Here is a 23,093-nt window from a genome sequence, read left to right on the forward strand (position 1 = left end):
TAATCATTAGAGAAATGCAAATCAAAACTACAATGAGATATCATCTCACACCAGTCAGAATGGCCATCATCAAAAAATCTAGAAACAATAAATGCTGGAGAGGGTGTGGAGAAAAGGGAACACTCTTGCACTGCTGGTGGGAATGTGAATTGGTTCAGCCACTATGGAGAACAGTATGGAGGTTCCTTAAAAAACTACAAATAGAACTACCATATGACCCAGCAATCCCACTACTGGGCATATACCCTGAGAAAACCATAATTCAAAAAGAGTCATGTACCAAAATGTTCATTGCAGCTCTATTTACAATAGCCCAGAGATGGAAACAACCTAAGTGCCCATCATCGGATGAATGGATAAAGAAGATGTGGCACATATATACAATGGAACATTACTCGGCCATAAAAAGAAACGAAATTGAGCTATTTGTAATGAGGTGGATAGACCTAGAGTCTGTCATACAGAGTGAAGTAAGTCAGAAAGAGAGAGACAAATACCGTATGCTAACACATACATATGGAATTTAAGAAAAAAAAAATGTGATGAAAAACCCAGGGGTGAAACAGGAATAAAGACACAGACTTACTAGAGAATGGACTTGAGGCTATGGGGAGGGGGAAGGGTAAACTGTGACAAAGCGAGAGAGAGGCATGGACATATATACACTACCAAACGTAAGGTAGACAGCTAGTGGGAAGCAGCCGCATAGCACAGGGAGATCAGCTCAGTGCTTTGTGACCGCCTGGAGGGGTGGGATAGGGAGGGTGGGAGGGAGGGAGACGCAAGCGGGAAGAGATATGGGAACATATGTATATATATAACTGATTCATTTTGTTGTGAAGCTGAAACTAACATACCATTGTAAAGCAATTATACTCTAATAAAGATGTTAAAATGAAAAAAATAAAATAAAATAAAAAAAAAGAAATGTACATCCACAGGGGATAAAAGAAACTATATCTTGCACCATATTAAAAAAAATAGCTCAAAATGGATCAGAGGGGAAAAATGTAAAACCCAATACTATACAATTTCCAGGAAAAAAAATAGGAAGTAATTTTTGTGACCTTGAGGAAGGCACGGAATTTTTGGTTGGACATAGAGCACTAACCATAAGAGGAAAACACTGGACAAATTTTACTCTCTCAAGGTTAAACACTGCTGTTTTGAAAGACATTGTTCAGAAAATAAACACTCAAACCACACTTTGGGAGAAAATATTTGGAAAAGATGTACCTCATAAATGACTGGTATCTAGAGTATGCAACAAACCCTCACAACTCAATAATAATAACACAATTAGCACAAAAATTTTAATAGGAAAAATATTTGAACAGACATTTCACCAAAGAAGACACACAGATGGCAAATAAACATAGGAAAAATGTTCAATATCATCTGTCATCAAAAAATGTGAATGAAAACTATGAGATACCACTATACACCCACTAGAAAGAATAAGATTTTAAAAACTGATGTCGAGAGCTGACATTTCAAGAGCAAATGCTTGTGGAAATGCCAAATAGTGCAGCAACTTAGGAAAACAACTCTGGCGTTTCTTACAAAGTTAAACACACACTTCTTACATGGCCTAGAAAAGCCCACTCTTAGGTATTTACCTATTAAAAACGAGGACACACATCCACGTAAAGGCCTATGTGAGAAAGTTTACAGCAGGTTTATTCATTATCTCTGAAACTGTAAATCTCCAAATGTCCACCAATCAGTGGATGGATAAAAAAATTGCAGCACGTTCATTAAATGCGACAACAACAACATGGATGCATCTCAAAAGCATTACGGGTAAGCAGAAAAAAAACCAAACTCAAAAAGCTACATACCATGATTCCATTTATAGAATATTCTGAGGAAGTAAAATTGCAGATACAATAAACAGATCAGTGTTTGGGGCTTGAGGTGAAGGGAGAAGGTGCATGAGGGAATTTGGGGGTGGGGAAAATATTCTATATTATGATTGTGTTGATAGCTAATATCTGCATATGTTTGTCAAAACTCATAAAACTGTATCCCTAAAAAAAGTGAATTTTATACTATATAAATTATATGTCAATAAACTTGATGTGAAAATAAAAAAATAAGATGACTTCCATTAAGGATAAACATAAAGAAATCTATACCTAGGTACACCATGGCGAAACTATATAACACCAAAGACAGAGAAGATCTTAAAAGTAACCAGTTTCAAAAATTCCTTGAAATGAGTATCATTTAGATTAAAAGGTAGCTTCTCCACAGCAACGGAAGCCAAAGACAGCAGAATATTATGGTTGCCAACTCCAAGAAAGTAACTTTCCACCCAGAAAGTTAAGAAATATCTTTCTTAAATATCTTTTAAGAATTAAAGTGAAAGATAATTTTAAAGTTATTTCAAGACATTTTTGTTTTATTTGCTTTCAGCTAAGAGTGGGAACTGTTACCAGCTGCTCTGTTACTGAATTTTCAGCCCCTACTAAAGCCTGAACTAGGTTCCATGGCAAGTTCCATCTATGCCTTTAGGGCACTGAGAGATATGCTCAACATAAAACTCATGAGGATTTTCAAGCTGTAACAAGAGAAAAAATGAAAATTTAAAAAATGCTACTGAAAACTTAAAATAATTTCTAGGAGTCATAAATAGAGACACTGGCAGATTTTGGTAGATTTGCAAGCCAAAATTAAACAACCATAGAGAAGGAAATAAGGCAGTGAAAAAATAATCACAAAAAACCACAAAAAACAAAAACCTCCCACTGGCAAGAATCCAACAAGTAAGTCAACACACTAGACTTCCAGAACAGAACTGAAAAGATTTGTTGGTTTTTCAACATTAATTTTTTACTGGATACTTGAACTATTCCTACGATACCCCTTTTCATTATGGCACTATCATATATGTATTTAACAAGGTAAAGATATATCACTGCTCTTGAACATGTAAACAAAGTTTTTTTCTAAAGAAGAGTATGTTGCATGCCAATTTTTCCCATTAGAACTGATTTTAATTTTTGAAAGCAATCTTAGGTAAAACAACTTCAGAATGACTTATTAAATAAAATATGTTCTGAACATTACAAATAAAACAAAAAAGGAAAATAAAGAAGGTTTTCAGTTTAAAATTGTTTTCTACTAACACTGTCACCATGATGCACTTTGGAAGCAGCAGCATCTAAAGAACAAGAAGAAATGAAGAGCAAAGACAGTGGTGGGGCGTGAGCACATGTAAACGGACGGTGACGGTGTGATATAAAGAGGGCTGCATGGTGTTAAATATGCAGCAACAGAGAATGAAAGTAACATGGGAGTCAGGCGGGGACAACCAAAGACACAGTATTTAAGATTCTTGTATCATTTGGGATATGGTCAAAGACACTGATTAACTTTAAGCATTAATAAATCAAGTACACATGCAAGACAAAAACGAAAATAAGAGAAACCGAAATTATACAGTGAAGGAGGAAACTGATGAAGAAAAAAATAATCTGTCAATCAAAAATGTGAAGAAAAGAGTAAAAATAAACAGTAAAAAGTTGAACTAAACAGAAAGCCCAAATTAAGATTGTAGGAAGGAGTCCAAATCTATAAGTAATTAAAGTACATGAAAGTAAACTAAACTCTCCAATCTGTAAAAGACAAAGATGGTCAGAGGAAAAAAAATTCCACTGGATATCATCTTGAAAGATACAGCTAAAACATACAAAGAGGCTGAAAGAATGAGGAAGAAAAATATATACTGGGCAAATATATCAGAGAAAATTTACTTTAAGGCAAAGATGCAAGACCAGATATAGACCACATCACGTACAGATAAAAGGGCTCAATTTATTAGTAAGATATTACAACAGTTCCAGACGTGCATGTACCCTCCAAGAAAGTGTCAACATTTTATACAAAGCAGAAATGAACAGAAATGTAAGAAAAAGACAAACTTACAATCATACTGGCAGATTTAAACACAGCTCTCACAGTGATTGATGTATCAGTTAGAGAAAAATATTTAAAAGGATAGAAAAAATTTAAACAAGATTTCCAAGCTTCATCCAGTGGACATACATAGATCTTACACTCCAAACCAGTGGAATATGTTCTACTTTGAAGTACAGAACATTTCTGATGCTCGATCACACATGAGCCATCCTCCATGCACGTGAAAGACGATGAACACAGAGACCACCTTGCCAACAATGCAGTGAACCAAGAAATTAAAATATTGAAAAATATTGTATATATAAATAACAATGTACATTTTAACATAATATATATATTTTAACAAAGTAATTCAAAATTTTATTGATTATACTCCATTTAAAGTTATAAGATAATGGCTGTATTTCCCTATGCTGTACAATATATCCTTGTTGCTTATCTATTTTTTTTTAACTTTTTATTTTATACTGGAGTATAGTTGACTAACCATGTTGTGTTAGTTTCAGGTGTACAGCAAGGTGATTCAGTTATACATATACATGTACCTATTCTTTTTCAAATTCTTTTCCCATTTAGGTTGTTACATAATATTGAGCAGAGTCCCCTGTGCTATACAGTAGGTCCTTGTTGGTTATCCATTTTAAATACAGCAGTGTGTACATGTCAATCCCAAACTCCATAACTATACCTCCCCCACGCCCCTCCCCCCTGGTAACCATAAATTCCTTCTCTAAGTCTATGAGTCTCTTTCTGTTTTGTAAATAGGTTCATTTGTATCATTTAATGTTATTAACATATTTTTAAAACTCCATGTGTTTGGAATTGAGAAACACTTGTTAATAACTCATAAGTCCAAAAAGAAGTCATAGTAGAAACATAACAAAATTAAGGATTATAAAAGTACTATGTATCTTCATTTGTGCACTGCAACAAGCTGTACTTAGAAAGAAATGTTTAATTTTAAATGCTTATCTATATGAAAAGAATGCTGAATATCAACGAGCAAAAATCGAATATAAATTAGGAAAAGAAGAGCAAAATGAACCCCAAAAAGCAAAAGGAAGGAAATAAGAACAGAAGTTAATAAAATAAGAAAATAAATAGCCTGTAGAAAAAAATAATGAAAATTTTTTAAAAAACAAAAAAATGAAACTACACAAGTACTAAGATAAAATATGAGTGATTTTCTCTTTAATTTGAGTGTAGGAAAAGGCTATCCAGCTATGACTAAAAACCCCAGATGCAATAAAAGATAGATAAATTGAACTTTATAAAAAATAAAAATATTTGGCACGGCAAAATTGCCATGAGAAAATATTTATGACAAATAAATGGAAAAAAATATCTGCAATATATATCGCCATATTCTTCACAATGCCAATGTCAGAAAATTGACAGAAAAGCTGTGAAAATGTTCCAGATTAAAGGAGACTAAAGACCCCAGACAACCAAGTACAAGTGGATCCAAGACCAGACCCTGGACTGCATCTGGACTGGATTTGGACTGGAAGGAAGCCGCACTGCCAGAAGGCACTGAACCCACAGAAGATACTGGAGCACGGTCTGAGGGTCAAAGCCTGGTACCTGACTGCGTAAGAGAACATCCCACTCTTGGCAAACAGAAGCCCCTGTGCTCTAAAGCCAAAGGCCACTGCCAGACTCCTTGGAGACCAGCATCTCAGCAGCATCCCAGGCTCTCTCTGTCTCCTTAATCTTCAAAATTTGTTTCTTTACTAACTTCCTTTCAGGTTTTAAACATATTCAAATAGCTCCTGTTAAAAAACAAGCAGACAACTCTCCCCTAGACCCATGTTTTCAGAGTCAGACATTTAAACAGCCACCCACACGCTCCCTCTCCAGTGACCCTGGCATCCTCTGGCAGCACCGAGCTGAGTTTCCCTCTCAGGCACGCCAAATCCAATGGACATCTTCAGTCCTCACCTTACCATACTTTCTTCCCTCTCTACCTGGAAAAAAGAAATACGTTTTGCCATTCTCTGACATAAATCCTACTAATGTTTTCTTAGGTCAGTCTCCCAAGGCAATAGAAATAAAAACAAAAATAAACAAATAGGACCTAATCAAACTTCCAAGCTTTTGCACAGCAAAGGAAACCACAAACAAAATGAAAACACAATCTACAGACTGAGAGAAAATATTTGCAAATGATGCGAGACAAGGGCTTAAATTTCAAATATACAAACAGCTCATACAACTCAACAACAAAAAAACAAACAACCCAATCAAAAAATGGGCAGAAGACCTAGAGAGACAATTCTCCAAAGAAGAAATACAAATGGCCAATAGGCACATGAAAAGATGCTCAACATCTCTAATTATAGGGGTAATATAAATCAAAACTACAATGAGGTACCACCTCACACCAGTCAAAATGGCTATCATTAAATACTCTACAAATAACAAACGCTGGAGGGGATGCTGAGAAAACGGAACCCTCCTACCCTGTTGGTGGAAATATAAGTTGGTACAGCCACTCTGGAAAACAGTATGGAGATTCCTCAGAAAACAAAAAATAGAATTACCATATGATCCAGCAATCCCACTCCTGGGCATATATCCAGACAAAACTCTAATTCAAAAAGATACATATACCCCAATGTTCACAGCAGCATTTTTCACAATAGCCAAGACATGGAAACAACCTAAATGTCCATCGACAGATGAATGGATAAAGAAGATGTGATACATATATACAATGGAACACTACTCAGCCATAAAAAAGAACGAACTAATGCCATTTGCAGCAACATGGATGCAACTAGAGATTATTATACTGAGTGAAGTAAGTCAGAAAGAGAAAGATGAATACCATATGCTATCACTTATATGTGGAATCTGAAATATGACACAAATGAACCTATCTATGAAACAGAAACAGATTCACAGACGTAGAGAACAGACTTGTGGCTGCCAAGGGGGAAGGGACTGGGGGAGGGATGGAGTGGGAAGTTGGGGTTAGCAGATGTAAGCTATTATATATGGAATGAATAAAAAACAAGGTCCTACTGTATGGCACAGAGAACTGTATTCAATATGCTATGATAAACTGTAATGGAAAAGAATATTTAAAAAATAATGTATATATATGTAAAACTGAGTCACTTTGCTATACAGCAGAAATTAACACAACATTGTAAATCAACTGTACTTCAATTAAAAAAAAAAACTTCAACTTCACTGATAGAGAAAAAAACAAAAAGAAAAACCGTTTGCACCAGCGCACAGTGTTACCTTGGGCTATAACAGGCACTCTCCAAGACTGCTTGTGGAAACGGAAAATGGCCCAATTTCCTGGAAGATAACCTGGCCATGAGACTTGAAGTCTGAACTTCATACCATTTAATAGTGGTGAAGTGAAGGGGTTACGAGAAGGTCTGGAAGGGGAGCTCTGGACTTGACTCTGCTCTGGTGCTGACTTCAGTTTCTTTGCTGACAAAACAGGCTAATCAGAGGCCTTGGAGAATTGTGGGGACCCAGGGAGGAACTTCTGCCTGGAACACAGCAAATACTATGACCATCTTCTCATACGGTCCTACATTTACCCCTGGAAAGACCCTGACGCTCCCTGCCCTCTCCGTAGAAGCTTAAATGGCCTGAACCTCCTGCTCTGGGACTGGGCAGGACAGGTAAGGAGACCCAGTCTCACAGATGGAGAAGCAGCACAGACGGGGACAATGACCTAGCCAAGGTGCCAAGGTCACAGGGTGATCCGGGAGAAGGGCTGGAAGCAGAACCAGTCTCCAGACCCCCAGGCTGACTCCACTGACCCAGGAGGGATCCTACTGGAAGGTTCTCTTCCCATGATTTTCACCCACACTCTGCCGAATTAATACAGGGGACAATGAGAACAGCTCACTGCTGTGCGCCCAGGGACAGCTGCGCTCCAGCTGCTCCAGCCCGCTGGGTGTGGCCTGAGGCCTCAGCTCCACACAGAAGGAGCACGTGCGCTCAGAAAGGCGTGCTAGGATGCAGAGCTGGGAGACAGGTGGGTAAAGTCAAGCACAGGGACTCGGTTACAGGGGATGACAGCCTTGTGCCCTGAAAGAGTGAAACAGCCAGAGCTCTCGGAAAAGGTGAAGGCCCACACTGAAAACCTCTTTCCAGCTCAGTGTTACTGGAGCGTACCAATGGTTACTCCTCACATCAAAGAGAAGACAGCCTCCCTGATGCCAAAGCGCTAAACCGAATGGTATAACCCATAAGTGCCACTTGAGTTCCGGAGAAAGAGCATGGAGGCCTGAATGAGCAGAGCTGGTGTGTTTAACTGGAGAAGTAGAAGCATCCTTGGCCCTGTGGCCGTGCAAGACACTCCCCGGTAAAGAAAACACCAGGCTGCCCTAACCAGGGCTGAAGGTGGGGCACAGCCCTCCACCCCGGGGCGCACCTAACCCCCTCTCGCCAGAGCAAGGCTTAAGCCGCCAGCTGCTTACTGAACGCGCGGCACGTTTGTAAGTAAAGCAGAGAGGCTGGCTCCTGCTTGTCTGAAGTATACCCAGCGGCCACCCGTCCTCCAGCCCCGCACGCCTCCCCGGCCCCAGGGGCCAGCCACACAGCTTCAGCTCCATCACTGTTTCTGCGCGCAGGGCCGCCAGACAGCCTGGCCACACGCAGGCAGTGGAGGGAGGAAGGAATGAGTCATGCCATGAAAACCTATCAGCCCTTCACGCCAGGCTGCTCTGGGGCAACAGCACTCGCCAGCGTCTCCAAGAGCAGAAAAAAGAGCCCAGACTGAACATGCTCGACGGAAAAAGAAAGAAAAGCCAAGAGAAGGAAGGGAGGGAGGAGGGAGGGAACGGGTGCCTTAAGACCTCGGTGGGCCCAGTAGGGCAGCGCCCCAGGGCAGGTGCCAGGTCTGTGAGACACCTGGCGGAAGGAAGAGCGAGTCAGAACCTTGGAAGGGAGGCAGGGGAGCCGCAGAGCAGCCCCGCGCCGGCTGCAGCCCCCGCACTTCTCCTTCGCTCATCGAGCTCCTCCAGAGGATGGGGAAACGCCTTCCCTCTCGGAACACGAGCTCTGCGTCTCCACGATTCCAACAGTGGCTGGTGCCCACTGCCGCCCCGTCCTGCAGGCCCTGCTATCTTGGCGTGGCGGGTGGCGGGGCGGGGGGAGGGGGCAGGAGGATGCACCACAGATGCCAGAACCGCTGCCAGCGAGACCCCGGGACAGGGCCCTGGCAGAGCTCCTGGGGGTGGGAAGCGGCCAGGTGGGGCTCCCTCCCTCCCGACATCCCGCCCTCACAGCCGGTGGGCTCCTCTGCGGTCCTCTTCTCACACTTCACACGCCTCATCCCTGCCTGTGCAGACGGCTGGCCGTTCTCCTAGACCCCTCTCCCTCCTCCGTGCCAGCAGAGCTGTGGCTGCACGGGGCTGGCCCAGCCTCCAGGGGTGTGGGACCACCGCGGCACACGGCTAGCGCACAACTGGTCCACAGACCGCTGCTGGCACACAGCTGTCCTGCGTTAACACTGCCGCAATCCACTGGTGCCACATAACACTGTTAGCATACAGCGGCCCTGTGGACTGTGACGCAGCTGGTATAACTCGGGCTTCTCATCCTGAAAAGGCAGCTGCTTGCCCTCCATCACGTCCCTTCTGTTTCCCACCGGCTGAGGAGTTGCAGCTAGAGGTCAAGACAACAGAGCAAGGGAGGACCACAGAGTGACAGGCCACCCAGAGCGTGGGGTGGGCGTGGCCTCTGGGCAGGGGGCCTCGTGGAGCCCAACCCATCCACCCCAGGCCTGTTACAGCCAAGGGAACCGGCCTTGACCACATTGAAGCCACCGTGTTTGGGGCGCGCTGTGTGCCAGCAGAGTCCTGTCCCCCATGGGCTCAGCAGCTGCTCTCGGTACTCACGGCTCCACAGTAGCTGCCCTCAGGTCGGAGCCAGGCTCCCTAAGGCCCCAGGGCATTTCTCCCTTGGGTCGGACACAGAAACGTACAGAGCCTATCACCCTGGTCCAAACCGTAATGCTCACACTAACCTTTACAACAACTAGTGCTCACACGAACCCAATCCTAGTACTAACCTGAACTCCAGCCCTAACCCTATTATTAACCCTCATTCTAGCCCAAATAAAATACTGAAAAGGTATTACAATTGGAAGAGATTAAAAAGTATCAATAAGACCTAACAGGATTTATTCCAAGAATCAACTCTTGGAATTTCATCATTGGAATTCTCTACACTACACAATAAAAGGAGGAAATCCTGTGACTATCTTAATAACAGTAATGAGCATTTAGTAAAATGCAACTTTTATTTTTGATTTCAAAAAACAACTTAATAGAAGAGCAACAGAAGGAAACTTGTGTAACTTGATGAACACGATGTACCAGACAGCCAGCCACGGCAAGCACTGTGAAGTTCACGGTGAAAACATTTGGGTCAAGTCAGGAATAAGTCAAAATTCAACTGACAAACCTACTGCAGTTAAAGCGTGGCCGCATGCAATACATAAAAATTGATATCTTGCCTATACATTATTAAATATTAGAGAATGTAATAGGAAAAATTCCAATTACAATAAATAGATACTATAAATAAGTTAGAAAAGAGCTCAAAAGAGAAAACCTACAGCAAGAAAGCTATAAAATATAACTGAAGGCTAATAACGGAATAAATGAAGAAATAGAATATCTTCCTCTTTTAAAAACTGAATATTGCTAAAATATCAGCTGTTTGCCATTTAAATCATAGGCTGATGCATCTGAAGTGAAATCCCAGTCTGATCAGCTTTCTAACTTGAAAATCATCCTAAAGTTCATCTAGAAATTGAGTACCAAGAATAGCCCAAATAAATATACCATCAAACTAAAATAATTAAGGCAGTGCACCAGCACAAGAGCAAACAGATCAGTTCGAGAATTCGGAAATAGACACTAGTATATACAACGTTATCATATAAGATGCACACATAGGACAAAAGCAGCAGCACAAATCACTGGGAAAATGAAGTAACTTTTAATAAATAGTGTTTTCAATATCTGTAAGCAAAAATAACATATATTCACCCAATAACATATATCAAATTAAATCCCAAGTGGATTACACATGTCGATGCAAAAAGTAAAAGCAGGAAGGAAAACAGAAGTGACTACCCACATTTCAGGAGGGGAAAGCATTTTCCAAATGTAAATGTGCCATAGAAGATGACGTCACAGAGGAAAATACTGATGCAGTGGCTCCAGACGCCAACGCCACATTAAAAGGTGAACGACTCTTTGGGGAAAATAAGAGCCGCAAACATAAAAGCTGAATGTCTTCAGTGAAACACGAGGAAGGACACACCAGCTCTAGTTGAAAGCTCAACCCGCTTGTACTTCTTTTCGGCTTTTAGAGACACATAAAGCCCCAGGTTTTCAGGGGCCAGGAGCCCAGGCACTCACGCTGCCATAATCTACCGTCTCGGAGAGCGACTGGGCGATCGCACATTACGCCTCTTTTTAAATGTCCCTCTCCTCTGACCCGGGATTGCACGTGCGCAAACACCGCAATACTGCCTCGGGAAGGAGGAGACTGACATATTATGCACAAGGAAACTCACCTCACGACTACCGGTACTAGTGCCAGATCTGAAAACAATCCAAATATTGAACAGAAGTGGAGTGATTGAACAAAATAACACCTACACCCATATAGTGGAAACTATGCAACCTTTTAAAAATAATGTTTTCAAATGGTAACGTGGAACATTTTGCCGTATACCATTCTGTTTAAAAGCAGAGCACAGAAGTATGCATGCAGCGTAACCCCAGAGGCAGAACCTGGAGTGAAACAGACCAAAATGTCCGCAGCAGTGCCTTGGACCCCGTAGTCCCCAAGCACCGGCCATCAGCGGGGTCCTCTCTGAGCACCGAGAATGTGCTGTGCGTCAAGGCGGGCTCACGCGCGGTGGGGAGCGGGGGAAGCAGGAGGAGGCGACGCACAACAAACATGCAAAGCCAGGAGAGCGCAGGGCCCTGGAGCCGTTGAAGGAACGCGGCACCAGAAGGGGCGGCCCTGCTGGCCTCCAGCTGCAGCGCTCAGCTCCCCGAGGAGAGAGATCTGCTACCGGATTCGGCAAGGCAGGGCCACACGGTCTGGCCAAGTGGTGAAGACACAGCCCCGCTGGGAGGGCCAGATGGCCATGCAGGGGAGCTCGGCCCGGCAGAAGCAGACAGCGGAGGGGCTGGGGGGATGCTTTCAAATTCTGGGGTGTGAAACAGCATTTGCAATATAACCTTTTACTTTTTATTTTTAACACAATTATAAACGTACGTAGTTTTAACAGTCAGAGTCCCACAGAGCTGACGGGGAGCCGCGCCGCCGGCCCTCTGCCCACCTCTGCCCCGCAGACGTCTTGCTCCTTTTCCCTCTTTTCTATTTCTCTCCTCGGTTCCAATGACCGGCTTTGTATGGCTCTTCTTGACTCCAGGATCTTGTGTGTCACCCACTAGCTTCCTCCTAGAGCCTGAGGATGAACCTCCACCCCACCCACACCCTCCCCCCATCCCTCCAAGTGCTACACCTCCGCCCACCGGCTGTCAGCAGGGACCACAGGCAGCGGACCTGCTCTTCACACCTCACACTGCATCTCCCTCTTGTACATGTGTTTCCTGGAGTGAGTGAGAGGCTTGCTTGTTTGCATAATTTTCTATGTACTTAGTGTTACTTTACCTCCAAACTCTCAGCCAGGGACCCACTGGCCTCTGACCCCTCAAGCACAGCAGGAGGCAGCCCACGATCTGCTCCTGGAGCCTCATCCCCCTGCCCCACCACCCGAACGGCAGCACCTGAGCCCGTCAGCCTGCCTGCTCCACCAAGCCGCGCCCAAAGGCCCACGCCAGGCTGCCAGTGCTCTGGGGGCCGGCTGGGTAGGGGCTGGGGCCACAGGGCTCCAGATCCACTTGAGCGCGGCCCCACCTCCTGTTTAGGCCAGTCCCCTCTGCCGTGCCCGGGGCCTCCGCTCCACCTCCAGCCTGCAGCCAGGGTGGGGAGCGGTTTGTCCGGTGTGGGAGCGGGGCGGAGGGTCTAGCTGCTCTCTAATCAGGCTCCCCACAAGTTCCCTGTTTCCGCTTTTCTCCTTGAATTACGAGGCATGGTCATCAGCTGAGACCGAAACCTGATTACATTAGAGATCTGAGGAAGAAAGATCAGATGCACAAGAAGGGCCTCAGATAAAAGCACACCTGACTAGGGGTTGAGGCGAGGCTGGGTTGGGGCGGGCTTGGGGTCCCCCAGGGCCTTGGCCAGTCTTCAGGGCTGCATGGTCTCCAACACCACACTGCTGTTGCATGGAGGGGACAGTGGAGGGACAGGAAGGACCAGGGGTGTTTGTGAGAAGGTGATTACAGGGCTGCCCCGTGAACCGCAGGCTGCAGGTGGAGGGTCACCAAGAAGGACGCGGGTAGTGTGGAGGGAAGGAGGCCCTGATGGAGGAGTCCCAGTCGGGGGGCTCTGTCTGCCCTCACTATAGGTGAGTTTTAAAGTTCTTTTTCATATTTTCCAATTGTGTAGTGAAAATCGTTATCTTAATGCAGGGCCGGGGGTGGGAAGCCTAGAAAGCCAATAATCTTTCTCAGTATTACAAAGAATAAAAGACTTCAAAGTAAATAAAAATTTCAACAAGGTTTTCGTTATCACTGTTTGCTGATTCCCTGATCTTAGTGTGGCCGAAGGCCTAGCCCCGAGCTGGGCGGGGGCGTGGGGCGGGCTGTGGGAGCCCAGGTCCCCGCTAAACAAACCGGGGTCAGGGTCCCAGCCGGATGTGAGCACAGGCACACAGGGCGGCGGGGAAAGGCCTATCTGCAGCTGCTCCACGGAAGACTGCCCTTTGCCCAACTCTAAGGAAGTGTGGAAAGTTCTCGGAAGATGTGCAAATGGAAAAACAAGTTCTTCCGGAGCCACCACATCCTCTGGGGAACATCCACTGCAGATGAGTTCCCTTCTGGCTCATCACCCCCTACTCCCACCCAGGAATCCCACAGGAAGACTCTGCAGGGTTCAATCGAGATTGAGATTGCCAATGGAAGCGGACTGATCTCTGTTCCAGCCAGCTCAGTGCCCCTAACAGCTCCCTCCCCGCTCACAGAAGAGGCCACAGGTGCCCTATAAAAAGCCTGCTGCCTTTCCTTAACCAAGCCTCAGGGGATTTGCAGTCCTGTGGAATCACAGTCCTGCCAGCTCGCACTGCCCAGCTATCTCTGCCTCTGCCTGGGTGCCGGGGCCTCCTCTAGCGCCCACACTAGGCCCTTGGGGCCATGCACACGCACAGGGGGAGTAGCCTGGGCCAGCCCACCCCACCCAAGCATGCTGGCTGTTTCCAGAACTGCAGGCCGGTCAGACTGCCCGGCCTGCCAGGGGGAGGGATGTGGGCAACACCAAAGTCTAGGGGAGAGAGGCCCAGCACACACAGGGTGTTGTTTATATGCCTGAGTTCCAGAGGCCCTTCCCTCGGGATTTCTGTGAAAATTAGATCCAGATTTGCACAATTACAAAGTTGGTCCCAAGCCAGTTGGGATTTGGATGTCCTCTAAGAAGCAGGTATTATAACAGCTTTAGTTTGCAAAAACAATCCAACACGGAGAAAAAAGACTACCCGCTCGCCGCTCCCACACTCACAGCATTGCCCGCAGTGAGCAAGGGCCCCCGTGTGTCCCCGCTGCCCTCATCTCTGGGCCCCGCCCCTATGCTCGCTGGCTCCCCTGGGCCTGGAGCCCTTCACCTGCCACCACCCACAGGGGCCACCCCGGTGCCTCCAAGGCTCTGCTCAGATGCCCCTTCCCAGGAGTCGCCCTGACCCCCATCCACTGCCCGTGCAGCCCCGACCCCGACCCTTCTCTGTTCCTCCCTGGCAAGGTCACCACCCGGCACACTACGTGATACATCTGCTTATTACTTTTATGTTGTGTGACCCCCACAGATGTAATACAGGAAGCTGGGATTCCAGAAGCGTGGCTGGCCCTATCAATATGTACTGAAGAAATGAAAGCGCAATTAAGGTCTTTGCTCAAGCAATTTGTTACCTAAGAACTTTCCCCTTCAACTATCGGGCGTCCAGTCACCCACCCGCCCTAAGTCCCCGTGTGCACATGCTCCCTGACTCCTCGCCACCGTCTCTCGTGTCTCCTGAGGGGACTGCTGGGCACAAGACCGGAAGGTCACTGTGGTGCTCATAGCGAGCGCTCTCCGATCAGGATGGGCTGAACCCAGGACCCCGCGGTGGCCTCTCGGGGCTGCAGTCAAGGCCACCAGGAAGAGAAGGGCAGACACCGAGTCTGGAGCCCGCATCCCGTCATCAAGGTAGCTCCCACTTATCCTGCCATCGCAATGTGGACGCGGGCCCGTGAGGTCGGAGGCCTTGGCTCAGACTCCCGTCTCACCACCCACAAGCACAGAGACGTCGTCTCCCCGAGCCTTGAGAAGTGGGCAGAACAAAAGCACCTGCCCTGCAGGGCGCGGTGAGGGGCTCGTGTGAGCACAGCCGGCACTGCATGACATCAGCCGCCAGCCTGAACACACCAGCCTTCCGGGCAAGACCACTGAACACTTCTAGAAAATAACAGTTATAAGCTGTAGAAAAACAAAGGCCTCTTAAGGATAAATTTAAAAGGAATCCTTTCAAGGTAGTTTTGCAAAACTGGAGTCACGGCCACAAAGAGGTGTCCGTGGGGCCTGGACACGATGCCATCACGGCCACAGCACACACGTGTCACTGCTGTAACACGGGACAAAGGCACCGTCCACTCAGCCCATGCTAACAACTGGCTCCCAGGCCCCTGCTGGACAGTTTAGTCAGGTTGACTCTGAAGAAGAAAGGTTAGAACAAAAGGAGGAAACTCCCTCTTTTTAAATATTGGTTCTACAGAAGCCAGAAGGGATAACGTGCACTTCATGGACACTGCTGCTGCACCTGACCTGTAACACATGCCTCATGTGACATGAAACCAGGCCATAAGGAGAGTCAGCAAGACACATGGCTTCATACGCAAGCAAGACCTTACAACTCAACTGACGTGGAAAGAATCCCTTAATTTAAAGACATACCTCTCCAACGGCATCATGAGAAGACTACTTACATGGAACCATGGGAAGAGCTTCTCTGTCTGTAGGCAGCCCTGTAAACAGGTTAAAAAAGTTATTATAACTGGAAATCATAGGTAGAAAATAACCCAAAGAATGATCTATCATCTTAGATATCAAGTCTTATCAAACTAAATAAATTTTTAAAAGAATGTAGTCATAAATCAGTTATTTGGAAGGAGAAAGGCAGTCTCCAAGAGAAAAAATTCCATGAAAGGTGGTTAGATTCTAAACTGCGTCTGGAACTTAAAAGATACCAATAAACGCTCAGAGCCCAGGCTCCCCTGAACCCTGGCCCACGGTCCTAAACCTGATGGAAGTCTAGGGCAGCGTTGACCCCCAGACCCCTTTAAGTCTGTGGGAAGCAGTAAGGAGAAGCCCACGATGAGGTGTAGGTAGGACCCCCCACCCAGATGCCCACCCACATGGTCTCAGTTCCAAGTCTGAAGAGTGCTCTGCCCAGACAGCAGGACCTCCGAGCCCGGCCTGTGCAGACTCTACGGGCAGGTAAATAGCTCTGCCCGAGCCTCCTCCAGGCAACCCAGAGGCGTCTGTCCAGTGAGGACTGAAGACCAGGCAAACGTTTGACACATCCACTTCCAGCCATGACAGAAGAGGAGGAACCAGAAGAGGAGGAACTCTCCAGCCTCAAACAATGAAGAACGAGCCAAAAGACATGAGACAAGGGTGTTCAGACGAGGGACAACAGGGAGCACAGGACAATGACTCCGAGGGAGGAAACGCATGTGATGCATCCTGGTTGCCCAGCCTACAGCTCTGGGAGGGTTATGAGGCCACAGTGCAGGAAGGGGGAACCTAGGCAAACCTGGGGGAGTCCTGAGATGAGGAAACAGCTGAGGTTCAAGGAGGCAATAGCAGCGAGAATCAGCAGGGCAGAGGACCAGAAAGGAGAGAGCTGAGAAACGCTCCAGAGACGGGTGGGGGTTCGCTTGGGTCGTTGCCAGGACACTGACCAGCGCGTATGCCTGAGGCCAGGGAAGGCGCAGCAGCGAGAAGCAGGACAAAGGATCGCTGTGACTGCCGCAGCTCCAGGAACGGACCACACTCCCAACAGCCAGACTAGGGAACCTGTGACACGGGGGCCACTGGGCTTGGCAGTTGGAAGAGCACAGCCCCGGTGGCAGGGGCACATGAGCACCAAACTAAACTAGGTACAGCCTAACAATGCTCAACAAGCCACTGAAGGGTCTAAACTGTCCAAGTAACAAATACATTTGAAGAGGAAAGTTTAAAATATTTAAAAGGATACAGAGCCCCACAATATACAATCATGATGTCTTTCATTCATTTAAAAAATACCATGGATGCAAAGAAGCATGAGAATATATCTCATAATGAGGATAGTTGATCAGTAAGAAAAAGAACCAGAAAATTACCCAAGGAAATAATTAGCACATAAGGTCCTTAAAACAGCCATTATAAACACATTGTATATGTTCCAGAAGATAGAGGAAAGCATAACATGTAGGAGAGACATGAAAAGCATTTTTAAAAAGACCCAAATCAAACACCTAGAGATGAAAAATATATCTGAAATGAAAAATACACTAGATGGCATTAACATCACATTACACTAGAAAAGGAAAGATTAGTCAATGTGCAGACAAAACAACCCATGCAGACAGAAATGATCTAAAATGAAACATAGGGAAAGACTCCCTCTTCCCTAAAAACACAGAAATATTTGTGTAATTTAAAACTCAGGGGGGAAGAACAGGATGGGACAAAAATGTATTTAAAGAAATAATGACAAAAAATTTTCAAAAATTGATGAAAATTATGAACCCATAAAGCCAAGAAGGTCAACAATCCCCAAGCAAAAGAAAACATGAAGAAAATCAAATCAAGTTACATCGTAATCAATTTACCCAAAGAGGAAATCTTAGAAGCAGCCAGAGAAAAAAGAACATTACGTACAGAGGGACAAACACAGACGTGGCGGACAAGGACTTCCCAGAAACAATGCAAGCCAGAAGTCAATGGGATGACATCTCTAAAGTAATGAAGGAAAAACTGTCAACCTGAAATACCATGAACAGTGAAAACAACTTTCAAATACAAAGACAAAATGAAGACTTTCTCTAATAAACAAAAGCTAAAATAATTCACCACCGACCCTTCTGAACTACAAGTAATATTAAAGTAAGTCCATCATACAAAAGAAAAATGATATCAGAAGGAAATCTAGATCTATAAAAAAAAATGAAAAGCACTGGAAACAAAATTCATGAATAAATATGAGCCTTTCTTCTTAATTTGTAAGATTGTTTTAAAAGATAATGGACTATTTAAAGCAAAAATAATGACGATGTATTGTGGGGTTTATAGCAGTGTAGAAGTAAAATGGCATGACACAGTAACATAAAGGCCACTAGAAGTGAGATGGCAGATTTTAGGTTTTATACTATAAGTGAACTAGTATAATATTAATTGAAGACAGACAGTGATAACTTAAGGATATATGCAACGAATCCCAAAGCAACTTCTAAAAACAAAGTGATATAGCTAATAAGTTAGTAAAGGTGATGAAAGTGATCATAAATAGTACTCAACCCAAAATAAGTCAAAAAAAAAAAAAAAAGAGGATCTTATAGCAAATGGGACAAGTAGAAAACCAATAGCAAAATGATAGATTTAAATTGAATCATATCAATAATCATATTAAGTATAAGTGGTCTAAAACAACCTAATGAGAATACAGAGATTTTTAAGACTGCATAAAAAACAGGACCTCACTATACAATATTTATAAGAAACCCACTTTAAAAATAAATATACAAATAGATTAAAATAAAGGGGATGGAAAAAGATGTACCATGCTAACCTTGATCAAAAGAAAGTTGGAATGGCTATATTAACATCAGAAAAAGTAGATGTCAGTGCAAAGAATATTATCGGAAGTCTATAAAAAAAGGCATTACATACTAATAAAGGGGTCAAAACAACTAGACAGAAGGTCAGTAAAAGCTATAGGGAACTCAAACAACACTGTCACCCAGCTTCACATAACTGACATTTCTAGGGCACTCCATACAATAACAACACAATATACATTCAAGTGTTGGTGAGGACATGGAGAAATAAGCACCTTCATATATTACTGGTGAGAATGTAAAACTGTACAGTCTCTGTGGAAAACAGTTTGCCAGTTCCTCACAAAGCAAAACACAGAATTATCATATGACTTGGCAATTCCACTCTTAGGTATACATCCAAAAGAACTGAAAAGAGAGAATCAAACAGATATTGTTCATAGCATCATTATTCACAACAGCCAAAATGCGGAAACAACCCAAATGTCCATCAATGAATGAATGGATAAACTAATTGTAATATGTCCAAACAATGGAATATTCTGTGGCCATAAAAAGCAGTGAAGTGCTGATACATGCTACAACTCAGATGAACCTTGAAAACATCATGCTCAAAGAAAGAAGCCAGACATAAAAGGTCACATATTGTATGATCCCGTTTCCATGAAATACCCAGAATAGGTAAATCCAGAGATAGAAAGCAGATTAGTGGTGTCCAGATGATGAGGAAAGGGCAATATGGAGAGTGATTACTTAGTGGGCGTGGGGTGTTTCTCTGGGCTGATGAAAAAGTCTCAGACTTTGAAAAGTCTAAAACTGGGTGGTGGTTGCACAACACTGTTGAATTCACTGAATGTCACTGAATTGTACACTTTAAAATGATTAATTGTGTAGTATGTGAATTTCACTTCAGTAAAAAGAAAATAAATATAATATAATAAGGGAATGTTAGGAACTATTGCATGCCAATAAATTTAACAACTTAAATGGAATTCTTAGAACAATAAAGCTATCAAAACTCACTCAAGGAAAACCAGATAACTCTAAATGTATTCAAGTTAAAAACCTCCCCACCAAAAAACAGAGCCAATCCTGATGGCTTCAATGGAAGAAACACTCAAGGAAGAAATAATACCAATTTCTTAGTAACTTGTCCTGAAAATTGAATATAAGAGAACACTTTCCAAATCCTTCCATGAGACAAGAATTAACCTGATACCAAAACCAAAAAAAGACACTACAGGTAAACACGCCAATACTCCTCATAAATACAGAGGCAAAAACTCTTAAATTTTAGCATATCCAATCATACAATATAAAAAAAATACATCATGACAAAGTAGATTTCAATCCAGAAAAGCAATTGATTTTATACTAAAAAAAAAAAAAAATCAAGATACAGCCAACCTCATTTTATTGCACTTCACTTTACTGCGCTTCACAGATACTGTGTTTTTTACAAATTGAAGGTCTGTGCAACCCTGCATTAAGTAAGTCTATCAGTGCCATTTTTGCAATAGCATTTGCTCACTTAATGTGTCTATGTCACATTTTGGTAATTCTTGCAATATTTCAAACCCTCCACCAGCATAAAGATTACAACTCGCTGAAGGTTCAGATGATGATTAGCATTTTCTAGCAATAAAATATTTTTAAATTAAGGTATCACTGCTTTTTAGACAGAATGCTATTGCACACTTAATAGCCTAAAGTATAGTATAAACATAACTTTTATATGCACTGGGAAACAGAAACAATTCATGTGACTCGCTTTATTTCAATATTTGCTTTATTTCTGTGGTCTGAACCCAAACCCACAGTATCTCTGAGGTATGCCTGAGACCGTTTATACGCGTGGACCACATAGACAGAAAAAAAGAAAAACTATATAATGATCTCAAAAGATACAGAAAAAGCATTTGACAAAATTCAATACCACTCATGAAAAACAATCCTCACCAAACTTGGAATATAAGAGCACTTTTTGAACCTGATAAAGGACCTCTAGTAAAAACCTACACCTAACGTCACACATATGGGTAAAAGACTGAATGCTTTCCCCTAAGATCAGGGACAAAGCAAGGATGTCCCCTCTTAGCACTTCTGTCCAACCAGATGTCAATTGCACCAAGCTGATCTATCAATTCAATGCAATCTCAATCAAAATCAGAGCAGGCTAAAACAAAGAAAATAAAACAGCCAAAACAACTTTGAAAAAGAACAAAGTAGGAGAAGTTATTCCAAGATTTATTATAAAGCTACAGTCATAAAGATAAATAAATTGATCAAAGGAACAGAATAACAAGTCCAGAAATAGTCCGCATGTTGTTAACCATGTTTTGTTTTGCTTTTTAACTTTTCGTGCTCTTGTGCTTTCACATCTGGGCCTTGCTGATTCAGGAGGAACAGCCCTCCCAGAGTTAGCCAATTTCTAGAGATAGGATAAACAACTCACCCTGGGGGCACCTTTCAAATACAAACCATCCAATTCAGAGCCCACACCCCAACCACCTCCTCTGTGGGGCCCTCACTCTCTGGGCCACTATCCACCCGACCTAATCACCCTAGGGTCAGGTACCAGACATCATGCCCATGGGCCTGCTGAAATTATTCAAACTAGCCAATCTTAAGTCTGCTGACCCTGCCTCACCTATTCTCTGACTCCTGACTGACCCTGGTGCTTCCCCATGTGGCCCTGAATGCCCCACCCTGCCTCCTGTTTCTAGGAGTATAAAGATCTGTGAGTATAAACTTCTTCCTTCATGCCAGTCATTTCCATATCTGCCTGTCTTACTGTTCCTGATTAAGTCAAATTCCAGGTTCCCTTAAAACACACAGATATATGGTCAATTGACTTCTGACAAAGGTTCCAAGGCAACTGAATGGGTAAAGGATACTCTTTTTAATCAATGGTGCTAGAACAACTAGATACCATATACAAAAAAAAGGGAAAAAAAGGACTTTGACATTTTCTTCACATCCGATACAAAATTAATTCAAAATATATCATAGACTTAAATGTAACAGCCAAAATATAAAACTTCCAAAAGAAAGAATAAGAGAAATGAGAATAAAAATCTTACAGACCTCCAGTTTTACAAAGAATTCTTGAGTATGATACAAAAGACATGATGTATAAAAGAAAAAAACTGATAAGTGGGATGTCATGAAAATTTCAAACCTCTGATCTTCAAAATATACATAAAAATGAGAAGTCAAGCTACAAACTAGGAGAAAATATTTGCAAAACATGTACTCCATTAAGGACTGTCCAGAATATATAAAGAACTCTCGAACTCAACAAGAAAACAACCTAATTTTTTAAATGGGCAAAATGTTTGATCAAATCCTTCACCAAAGAAAGCATGTTGATGGCAAATAAGCACATGAAAAGATAGGCTGGTGGGAAAAGAGGAAAGTATGTCATCCAGACCAGCCAGAACCCAGCACAGGAGTGGAGCATGCATGCAGGTCACATGGAGATACTCTTCCAAATCCTGACTGCCAAGATGGAAGAAACCTAAAGAGAGACAAACTTCCCAGAGGGAGGCAGTGCACCAGGGACAGGAAGCCCAGGTTGGATCAAGTGCGCCCAGCAGCTTTCAATGCACAGAGGGGAGGAAGCACAGGGCCCTGGGAAAGTGAGCGGGGTGGGCACTGTCAAGGCCTCAGAGTGCACAGCAGGGGCTGGGGCAAGAGCACTGGACCGCCTCCGGCAGCTCCAGCCACAGGCTCCTCCCCACCAACTACACTCACTTCCCCAGGTGAACCTAAGCAGTCTATAGCCTCAAACACTCTTTCTCCTCTTAATGATGACTCGGGGTAGTGCTGGTGGTCTCACACCGGGACACCCTTGGAACTGCAGATCCTCAGGATCTGCTCACGGTCCCAGTTTTTGCTAAATGGGAACGCACACCATGACAGATCTCAATAAAGGAAGAAGAGCGAATGCCACTGCTTTTACCCAAAACTAAATAGGCCATAGCAAAGATCTGACTTCAAGAGGACCAAATTTCCCCAGACTGGGGGATGGAGTGTCTCATTAACTCACCCCCTCCAACAGAGCACTTTCAGAGTCCTGCAGTGCCAACAAGAAGTCGGGGTAACTAGGGTAACTAGAGTTTAAAAGAGCTTCTGGCGGGAGGACGGGCAAGGATGATTCAGCTTCATTCCTATCACAGAATCCACCAATTCAATTACCATTTCTAAGTAATTACACTCCTGGTGATGGTCTCAGCAGAAAAGAGAAGGAGG

The 23,093-nt window shown here is 43.8% G+C and overlaps 1 protein-coding gene across 8 annotated transcripts in view; it reads right to left on the minus strand.

Moving 5' to 3' along the window:
• PCBP3 (poly(rC) binding protein 3) overlaps positions 1 to 23,093 on the minus strand; it is a 212,975-nt gene that overhangs the window by 114,522 nt on the left and 75,360 nt on the right. For all 8 annotated transcript variants that reach the window (XM_027129890.1, XM_027129593.1, XM_027129430.1 and 5 more), the window contains exon 2: positions 16,002 to 16,040. The gene's annotated coding sequence lies outside the window, so the exon portion shown is untranslated. The remainder of the gene's footprint in view (positions 1 to 16,001; positions 16,041 to 23,093) is intronic.

This window comes from Aethalodelphis obliquidens, unplaced genomic scaffold (genome assembly GCF_003676395.1).
Source record: "Aethalodelphis obliquidens isolate GAN/ISIS:26980383/991018 unplaced genomic scaffold, ASM367639v1 scaffold1, whole genome shotgun sequence".
NCBI lineage: Eukaryota > Metazoa > Chordata > Mammalia > Artiodactyla > Delphinidae > Aethalodelphis > Aethalodelphis obliquidens.